This window comes from Bombus affinis, unplaced genomic scaffold (genome assembly GCF_024516045.1).
Source record: "Bombus affinis isolate iyBomAffi1 unplaced genomic scaffold, iyBomAffi1.2 ctg00000678.1, whole genome shotgun sequence".
Classification (NCBI taxonomy): domain Eukaryota; kingdom Metazoa; phylum Arthropoda; class Insecta; order Hymenoptera; family Apidae; genus Bombus; species Bombus affinis.
The window spans coordinates 48,691-59,357 of record NW_026109274.1 but is presented as its reverse complement, the minus strand read 5'-3'; the positions used below and the strand labels follow the sequence as shown (position 1 = coordinate 59,357).

The window sequence follows — 10,667 nt, the reverse complement described above, 5'->3', positions numbered from 1 at the left end:
CGGCTTATGTTTGTACCGTGATAAAAAAGTTTGCTCGTATAATCGGTTAGCCAAACGAACGAGGGCGTAAGGTCCTCGCGGCGCCTGTTTCGCTGTGGATTCGTTTAGTGCCGCAAGAGAAACAAACAGTTGCTTTTTCCGTCGCAGTAAATTCATTCGTTTCACGGATCACTGTGTAGCTATGCATATATGGCCAGGTGGGAAAAGCACGAAACTAGTTTGAAATGGTAGGCAGTTTCTTTGAAAGAGCTATGCCCCACTCGACCGGAATTATAAAATCAGAGTCGAGTGTTTGCACCAAATATTTGGTCGGAGAACGAAATGGCAGGGAGGAGAGAAAGAGAGAGAGAGAGAGAAAGAGAGAGAGAGAGCGAGAGAGAGGGATGGGGAGAGGGGCGAGAAAACGCCTCCATTCGAGGCCACACGGTGTACACTTCACTGATCCATATTTCAGAAGACGGCCAACTTTCGTGTATTCAAAATTCAAACACATGTTCGAATCGAGTCGCGATTTCGTGAAAGCGGTGCTATTATGTAATCCATGATATTACCATCGTTGAAACTCCAATATCGAACCACCGGGACGATATTTCATATTCCATCAACAAGTCTTTTCGAATATTACATTTTTATTTGCCTCCTGGTGTTATGTAACAGCATGTTCTGTAATTCAAGTCGAGTGGTTTTCCCAGATACGAAAATTGTATTTGACGTCGTTCAAGGGAACACACTAACTTTAGAGTTTGAAACAGTGAATTTGTTTTTTGTAATTTTTGTGAAATTACTGATATCAGTTCAAATTTGTGACAAAATTACGGAAATAAATACGCGGGAAATTCTTAATTTTTATTCTAACATTTCTCTTAGATATTTTCGAAACTATGGTTCTTTACCCGGTCGTTATAACATCTACGGAACTATTGGTGAATTTGTTCAAGAAGGAATATATTTTACACAATGCACTCTACAATGTAGAACAGGATTTAAATCATGATTTATTCAGTTATTCACGACTTCCTTATTCTCTCTCCATCCTCTTTATTGCTTAATCCTTCATTGTGTCATCGGTATTTAACAATTTGCGTATTATGTGGTTGAAATAGCGGTTCAAGTAACCGTAAAATGAGTTCCATTTACCACTGTTGAAGGCGATTAAGAAATTTTAATTAAGGCCAACTACGATGGTACGTATGGACGTTTGAATATTCGCACAGTGGATAAATTCCCGGCGACGAGGACTCGTTCAAGCATGCCAACTCTTTATCTTAAACCGTTTTAATTACGATGGGACACGGAGTGGAATCCGCTAAGTCGATATGTGCAGATGGCATTGACGTGCACCTCAATACAACTACGATCACGTGAATGAAGTAAGTCTGTTCGTGGCTCCTTATTCTACTGCGAGAGTCCTTGCGTTTTGAGTATTCTCAGAAGAATCATAATGCAACGAAACGTAGCTATTACCACGCTTTTTAGCTTCAATAATTCTTATACAAGGTATTTTCTATTTTGTCGTTAAAAAGGTAAGGGAATGTTCAAGCGAAAATAAGAGAAATCTGTTGTAGCGAATTTCACAGTAAACGCTTTATTACAAAGTTATCAGCCACTATTGAACACAGTTTGAAATATAAAATATGAGCATGGGAACAAATTTGTTGTTGCAGAATATATAAAAGTAACAACGCAGGAAGAATTAACACAACTAATTAATAAGTTAGTTGTTGATATTTGATAATATTCTCGCGATATCTTCAATATAATAAATTTGATTTATTTATTTATGATTTATGACGAGTTGGTCGACTATTTTTACACATTTATGGGAATTTTCAAGCTGCAAAAATACACAGAATATAAAACATAAAAAATGTATTTGAGTATTTTATTTACAAGTTCATGTCAGGTCTCACTAACGAAATGTTGTTATTTGTTATATTTAATAAATAAAATAATTCTCTACCTCGGGTGCATTTTTTAAATCAATTTTATATCCATAAAAAATATGCATTTGCATAAATAGTTTACTGCTAAATTTTATGTAATATCTTTTTCTTATTTTCACTTGTAGATTATGCTCTCATAGTTTGACTAAAAAAATTTTACGTTTTACACACCCTACGTGCGATACATATATCACATAAGCGAATTATAACTCGGCTAACATTTCTCACACGTTAATTTGGAAAAATATCGGCGTTCGTACAGCAATAGAGTCAATAGGGGATCTTTTCGCTTGAAAGATCGACGAGCAACTTTTTAATTCGCTACAATCTGCAGTTGTTTCAATATTTAACCGTATCGTGATACGTTTTAGTCCGTTTGTATACAATCTGTATGAAACAGAATCATAAAGCTTTTAATCCTGTTCAAGCAATCTAATGAACCATAATGGCATGCATTCCTTTATTGTGAATTCTGCCGTAAAAACAATAGATGTTATGAATATTTCTTATACTCTTTCTCGATTTACGTGCACATGGATTAATAAATATCTATAATAATTGTTTCGAGAACCTAAACACCCACGGAAGATATCAATCAATTTGGGCCAGAAAAAGAACTCCACCAGTGAAAAACAGCATCGATCTCAAAAAGTAAAATTCTAGCAGTAAAAAGAAAACAGCACACGCGTAACAAAAAGGACGATCTAACAATGAAAATAAATGTTTAAGTGGGCGTAACAATATCAGGAGGATTTTAGAAATGAGAGAGACACTTTGACGATTACGAATAGAAGAAATTACAACAATACCAGGAAATAGTAGAAAAACCAACGTAAAGATACAAAATCAAACGGATATCATCGATCAAAAGGCGCAGAGATTGCTAAAAGAGATTGCAACGATAAATGAAGGTATTGGAGAAGAAAATTCTATCGACGAAAGAGATAGAAAGAAAGAAAGAACGTGAAAAGGAGAGGGGCAAATTGCACGATGTCTTGACTCGGAAACGATCTGCAAATTCCTAAGATATTCTAGGGTTTATAGGGGCGTATGCCAGAAATCCAAGGACGACTTAAGGTACAATGGAATTGAACTATAAAGTTTTCAACGCGAAAGTACGATAGTACCATCTACGTATACATGTTACACATCGATATCATGTTATGCGTGTAACTGAATGTCGCTTGCATCCACCCATCACCTTCTGCCATTACAATTATATTAACTTTCCATGAATATCATCGCAATAAATCAAGAATCTATTTAATGCACCGTAGCTGTAACATTTCTATGCGAACTTATATTCAGCGATTCCTTATCGGTAGAATATATTAATTTCCATCGAGATCTGATCGATGGAATGAATTATGCTTGGTTACCGCGTGACGGCCACCTCGACATCAACGTGGTAAACGACGTCAATGGTGAAACTCGATCAGGTTGATCGAAATCGAAGGATCACCGATTCACAGGGGTAGCTTGCTATATCGCGACCGGTCGACGGCCGGTGGGGGTTGCTTCCTGGGTCGCACTTTCTGGTGTGGGTAGAGCAATCACCGCCAGTAGTATCACGGTGACGAGCAGACGCGGTTGTCTTCTACCTTTCTCGCCGATTTCTTGGTTTTCGTTCAGTATCCGCTACGGCCACCCTCGAAACGACGTTCATCAATCGTAAGTAAATTGTCACTATTCTACGACACGTAAATTCCTCGAGACATTTGAATCTTCCCTCCCGGATTTTCGCCCCGTTTGTCACTTTGCCTCCTTTTGTCCTTTCGCGCGTCTTGTGTGATCAATGACGGGACGTGGAAATCAAGCGTAGATCAAAGTAAAAGTGAGGAAAAGTTTGTGTAACGATACTCTGCTCTATTGATATTTCTAGGTATGTGTGGAATTTCTGGCGCTCAATTCAAAAATAAAAGCTGCACGTTCGATCGGTAAAACAGTCGATCAACTCCTAACGTTCCGACGCAGTTACGTTGCACAAAGTGTACATTTTAATCGATAAACTTGCATGTATCGCGTAAATGATGTTTTTGTAAAAACGGTGCGTGCTTTTCATCGATTTTATTGGCTACGGGCAATCTGTTCCATAGAGTCTATTTAGATTAAACCACAGTTTTTCGTCGCGTGAGACCAGACCGCAGCATCTAACAATGCGATGTCTATAGTCACGTCATTGCATTACACGCCCCCCTCGTCGGTTAAACGATCAATTTTAATTACGCGCACGAAATTGTGCCGCTAATTTAACGAGTAACTGACATGCCAGATCTCGTCACTAATCTTCTTGTTCGACACTCAATGATGTCTCCTTCGTTTTATTCAAATTGTATGCAAATACGCGTTGGATAGTTATCGCTCCGACGAAGTTACCGCGCGGACCACGACATCTATGTTCGATATCAACGTGAAAATTCAACGACACGAACTTTGAATCGGACACAAGAGGTTAGGAATTTGCAGTTTGCTTTGCATTTTCTAACTAATACAACTAGACAGAAGCTGAACTATCTAAGGATGACAGAGCGGATGACTATTTCTGGAAATTGAATTATTATTTTATCGCTAGATAAAAAGAAACATTCACTGGCGAACACTCCCTTACCCTCACGCAGGCACTAGCTGTACACACATGCACATATCTTAACCTAAGCCTACGTGTCTCGTAAGAACTGTACCATCTCGTTGTTGTCTGCTGATTTTAAAACTAAACAGAAGCTGTATTCCTTTAAACTATTTACAATGTAACATTTATCCTAACTCATACATTAACGCTACAATTAATAAATTCAAAGAACGCCGTGTCGGGGATAGCAGAGCGTAGGTAGAGATTTCTACCAAAGCTATTAGTCGAGAAATTCTGATTAATTAACATTACAAGTGGCAATTTCCTAGAGAGAAACAAATCAGAATTATTTTGTCGAGGACTGTTACGTGTTAGAGTACGTAGGGGTATTTTGTAATTTGCATTTATCCGGTATAACTTAATATATGGAAATTTATATTTTTATTCGTGTTTTTAAATTTTGTTCATTATATTTGTCTTAATCTTGTTTCGATTAAGATTTTCATTAGAATATTTCTATACGAGTCTACCGTGTTATCTGTTTGACAGATTCAATAACAGATTAGGATTGTTCTTTCGAAATAGAATTGTGACACGTTGAATAGGAAATTTTCTAACTTGCATCCTTGTGGTGAAAAATTTATATGCTTTTCAATCTGAAAATTTTACTTAAAGGAAACTCGCCTTTCCTTTAGAACTTATGCTTTTCGTTGAATTTTGATCGATTTTCATTGTGAATTACTACGCTAATTTTGTGCAGAGAAACAAACACAGATTTGTTCTTTTGATAGAGATCTGTTTTGTGTTAAATGGAAAATTCCTACGTAAAGGTTTCGTCCATGGCATTTTCCTACCGTCTTGATCGTTGAACCTCGATCGATAGAACGTCTCTAACGATATTTTAACATTCCGGTTATTTTGATAATTGAACGTTCCACGGGAGAATGATTCTCCATGACTTATTATCGTGTTTGGCCTCCTTGCTTCCGTGACGATCAATATTTGGATCGTGGCTTGCTTAGGATGCTTAAGGTTAGATTAACTCGTATTTTTATGCGTCCCCAGCTCGCGTTATCGGATCGCGCACCTTTTACGACAAATTTCCCGTTTCTTTCCGGCATTCTGCACCCGATCGCCACATTTACGGCGTCGAATCGATGAAAATGTAACACAAAGGTTGCAAAGATGGACGACGAATTACGTAACACAAAGGTTGCCAGCACCGACGAAGAATTCCGTGTTGCATTCAGACAACGCGTAAGAAACCGACTCGTTCTCTCTCAGAAGCACTTTCGATTAATTTAACATCGAACTGGTCTATGAAAAGCTTTCAGAAATTACATTATTTAGGAAACCGGTGGTGAGATGCATTCGCGATTCGAACGAGATCAAAGGAATTTTCTCGAATCTTCTAATTCGATTTTAGAAAAATACGATCGCGAGCTGCCTTTATTGTTACATCCTTGCGTTCGTAGTGTCGCACGTATATTCTAAAAGTGTCACAACTGAAAACTATGAGGAAAGAACACGATAAGTTTCTTATTCTCTTTTGATAAAAAACAGCTTTATAATTCAGTACGCCGTCGATCAGCCTATTACCTCAATTGCTTTTTGACTCTGGAAGTAAACATACGTTTCCCCATTCTCTTCGCAAATTTTCGAAATTTATCTTATTTCATTCGTTTATTCATACGGGCAATACTCTTTGGTTTAAGCATAATCAACACGAACATACATTTATCAACGTTTTACGGTTTTATCCACTTTACCCGGAAACACGTGCGTATCTCGAGAACAATAAAACAGATATTACACGATTTCGAGGGGTTTATCATGGTGATGTTTATTTCACCCCGAAGAGTCCTTGAAAAGCCCAATATTTTCTTATTCCACGTTCCTGCAACCACCATACAACATCAAAACATTTTCAGAACATTACCTGCTTCTACTACTACGTACTTTCCGCATAAAATATTATCGAAATATTAAATCTCAAACTTGATATATCGACATTATTGGCGTTATCCATTTCTCCGGTAGACTTTATACATCATTGATGGTTCTAAAAAGAGCTGTTTATGCGAGTACGTGTGTATGCACCGAAATACTATCCCTGAAACGACTAGTCGTTTCTAGATGTTTAATACAACTTCGCATCCTTCTTAAGAATTAATGTCCGGATATGGGTTTATGCAAAAAATATAAATAAGAAGCGCTTCAACGTCAGTTATGAAAATATGAAAAAAAAAGAATATAGTTCCCATTTAAAAAACACAAGCGTTACTTTCACAGGGCTTTTCAAAGTTATTCCAGCATAAAATAAATATCGGCATAATATGACCCCGTCAAAATTGTATAACATTTGCCTGAAAATCAATTTTCTTGTCTCATCTATAGTTTTCGAAATATTTCCAGATAAAACTGACACACTGTATAATTGGAATATGGCGTTTGTCATACGTGATACAAAGACGAAGACGAATGTCAAGCGTTTTAAATGTATTCTTATAAACGTGGGCAACGATTTACAGAAAAAGCGTAGCTGGCGCGTGAGCGAGTGGCGTGGTCACATATACGTTTAACACAACTAAATATCGGATGTATAGAATAAGGGAAATTTTCTGAATGTCCCCGGAGAAACATCGAGCTCCGATAACTGCAGAATTTCCCAGCAATTTATAATATAGTCGTTTGCAATTTTGAAGACAAATGTAGTAGCATTGGCAATGAATCTATGCGGTTCCAACGTAAACAACCCGAGAGACGTTAAAAGTAAATCGTAGTTTTAAAAAATTGCTGCAGCGGAGTCGCCAATTTTAGAAACAACAAAACGAAGAATTCTATGTTGAGAGAACAGTGTTCGAGATGCGGGACAAACAGAACGGTATAGAGTTCTCTGTTAGAGGATTTTAAAAATTTGCCGACGGTCTAGCGATAATGGCGATATTCTTGTAGCTGCTTCGCAATTTGGAAGATTAGGTGTAAATATAATTATTAAGACAAAGTACTATTTTTATATTCTCATTTTATATCTCCGATTTTCTTTTAATCTCTCTTTGGCTGTTTTCTTATCTAAACTCTGTTGAAAGGATTGAAAGTGAATTAATAGATGACGTACGCTAAGAACTCTACTCAAAATCTCAGTCTGTATCGTAAAATCATTTGCAGTGTACATGGAATCGAATAACAAGTGATACAATAATAATATAAATATCAGAATTGATGAAAATTGAGATCAAGAAATAGAAGTATAAAAAGAATATTAATTATGTTACATCAGATGGACGAGAGACTTCATCGTCTAACGTTTTAAATGAAATAACAATTCTTAAACGTTTCGATAATTTCTTAGTGATTCTTCAATTTTAATCAAGTTATCATGTTTCTGTTATCTCAATTTGTATACATGTCTGACATGTTAGTGCATGTTCCATTCGAGATCGGAAGCGGAAAATTACTTTGCGCGCGATCCAAATCAAACGTGAATCTGGCGAATCGGCCAGTTGAACGTACGTTGAACTTAATTATAAATAGGTGCAACGTCTTTCGTCGTTCGATGTTCTGCGTTAGAAATTACGACGATGCATGCATTGAATTTTATTCGGCTTTTTCGGATAACAACGTTTATACGCGTGTTTCATATTTATGGAATTTTGATTACGCCTTTATGGGTACCTACGTGAACTATACTCTCATTAAACGAAATGGGGGCCGTGTAAACCAAACGAGATTAGCTGAACGTCGTTTTGGAGCAAAGAGACTTTAAATTGCGATTATTTCCACATAACATGCAGAAAATCGTTTTCCCTAAGTCTAATCCTTTTTTTTTGCGTGGGGAGGGGAAAATGCTATTACGCATGCCCAGTGACCCGCATCACTGGGTTATGTGGGAGTCGGTCGGATGTCGTTGCCATACCCACTAAAAACCCCTCCTCCTTCTTCCTCCGCTTAGAAGGCAGACAACCCCGGTAAAACCTGTCGGCAGTCATCAGGGTTGTCCTTTCGTGCCCCGTTGTATCTACTTCTTCGGGCAGTTACTGCTCATGTCGTCCTCTCAGCCAGTTCAGAATACTGGGCTGGTCTCCTTCTGCGGTTTTTCGTTGTTTCATGTTCTTGCCCTCATTGCTCCGCGTAGTTGTTGTTACGCTCGTTCTCCTCCTTGCCTCTTCCCAGGCCCTCGCTGTCACCCTCCTGTGACACATGACGGTCTTGCAGAATTGCCTGAATTTATTCCAGCTCTCGCCCTTGGCGGTCACCGTGGCGATCAGATTGCCCACGTCTATCTTCCCGCCCAGAGCGTTCTCCAGCTCGATCCTTCTGTCCGTCCACTTCGGGCACGCGAAGAGGGCGTGCTCTGCATCGTCGCTCGGGTCTCCACAGTCGAGACAGTTGCTGTCGCTGTCCCTGCCAATCCTTTTCCTATAGACACCGAAGCTCCCATGCCCGGTTAGCAGCTGCGTGGTGTGGTGATCGATGTCCATCTTCTTTTTGGTAAATAGCAGCGCACTCGGTATTAGCTTCTTTGTGATATTTTCCTTTTTGTAGTTGTTCCACTCCTTCTGCCAGTCCTCTTGGGCCTTCTTGCGAATCGCCTCCAGTTCCTCCTTCAGCTTAGAGCCGTCATCCGTGCCAATCCTGGACCCATGGATCTTGTTCCTCTCGTAGGTCTCTCCGAGCATCTTTATCTTTATGTAAATCGGGAGATTCCCGGTCAACACGCAAAGTGCCGCGTGGGAGACGGTACGGTATGCCGTCGTTGTTATGCACAGGGCCGTTCGTTGTGCTCGTTTCAGCTTTTTCCTGTTCTTATCGGTATTCGCTGCTCTAGCCCACACCGATGCTCCGTAAGTTACGATGGACTCCCACACATTGTAGTAGAGCCTACGAGCCAAGCTGGGCGGCCCGTTGATGTTGGGTAGAATTCCCCTAAGGGCTCCTATTAACTTGTCGGCTCTGTTACACACCATCTCGATATGCGCACCGAACCTCCGACTGGAGTCGATGACGACTCCGAGATACCTGATGCGATCGACCGTTTCGATGTCCGAGGAGCCCAACCTGAGTTTCACCACTCTCGGCACTCGCAAGCTTGTGATGAGCATGACCTCCGTCTTTTCCCTCGCCAGGGTGAGCCCGACACTCGTGCACCAATCGTTGGCGATCCTTAGCATCGTGTTGACCTTGACGGAGGCCTCTTCGTTCCTCCCGACGGAACATGTGATGGCCAGATCATCCGCGAAGGCGGTTGCTCTGACCATTGGCATGTTGTCGAGTCTCTCGAGCAACCGGTCGTATACCAAGTTCCACAGGAATGGTCCGAGGATGGATCCCTGCGGAACTCCCGCCGCCACCTCGTGCTCCACCGTGCCGTGCTGGTTGCTCACGATGATCCTCTTTCCGGATAGGTAACTGCCGATTAGCCTTTTGACCTTCCATGGCAGCTTCCTCTTGTCAAATTCCTCGTATATGCTCTTCCAGCTGAGCGAATTGAAGGCATTGCTAATATCCAGGGTGATCATCACGCATATTACCTTCTTCTGTTTGCAGATGTTGGCAAACTTCATCACCTGTTTGATGGCATCTACCGTACTCCTCTTCTTTCTGAAGCCATATTGCCTCCGATGGAACGGGTCCGTTCCGATGCATCTCTCGATGATCTTCTTAAAGCATTTTTCCCAGATCTTGCTCATGGTTGGGAGTATGCTTATCGGCCGGTACGCGTTGGTTCCTTAGCAGTATTACTCTGGCCATCTTCCAGCAGTCTGGGATCCTTCCTGATTCGGTGATGCCGTTGAACGCCCTTGTCACGAGCTCGCTCCTGCGACTCGCTACCAGCTTCGCGATCTCGCCCGGCACGCCATCGACTCCTGCAACCTTCTTGGTGTTCATTCTTCTGGCGGCATCGACGACATCGCCTTCGCCGATGGCGACGCTGAGGCTAATATCTCCTTCTTCTTCGGTCTCTGCCTATTCGCGGCCCTCATAATGGGGGGGGGGGGTCCGTGTCCCAAGGTGAATAGCCTCTGTAGGACTGCCTTCACCATGTCGATCGGCATGTCGTTTGTTGGTCCCTTGCTTTTACATTTCTTCATGACCGTGCGAGAGGGTTTGCCCCAATGGTCGCTCTCCAGTATCTTGCAGTATTCTGCCCAAGC

General features: G+C 40.7%; 1 long non-coding RNA gene across 1 annotated transcript; it reads left to right on the top strand.

Moving 5' to 3' along the window:
* The first annotated feature begins 87 nt into the window (after positions 1 to 87).
* LOC126928208 (uncharacterized) lies at positions 88 to 1,959 on the top strand. Its single transcript, XR_007716432.1, has 3 exons — positions 88 to 227; positions 1,149 to 1,497; positions 1,566 to 1,959. It is a non-coding gene; the product is annotated as an uncharacterized LOC126928208 (long non-coding RNA).
* The last annotated feature ends 8,708 nt before the right edge of the window (positions 1,960 to 10,667 follow it).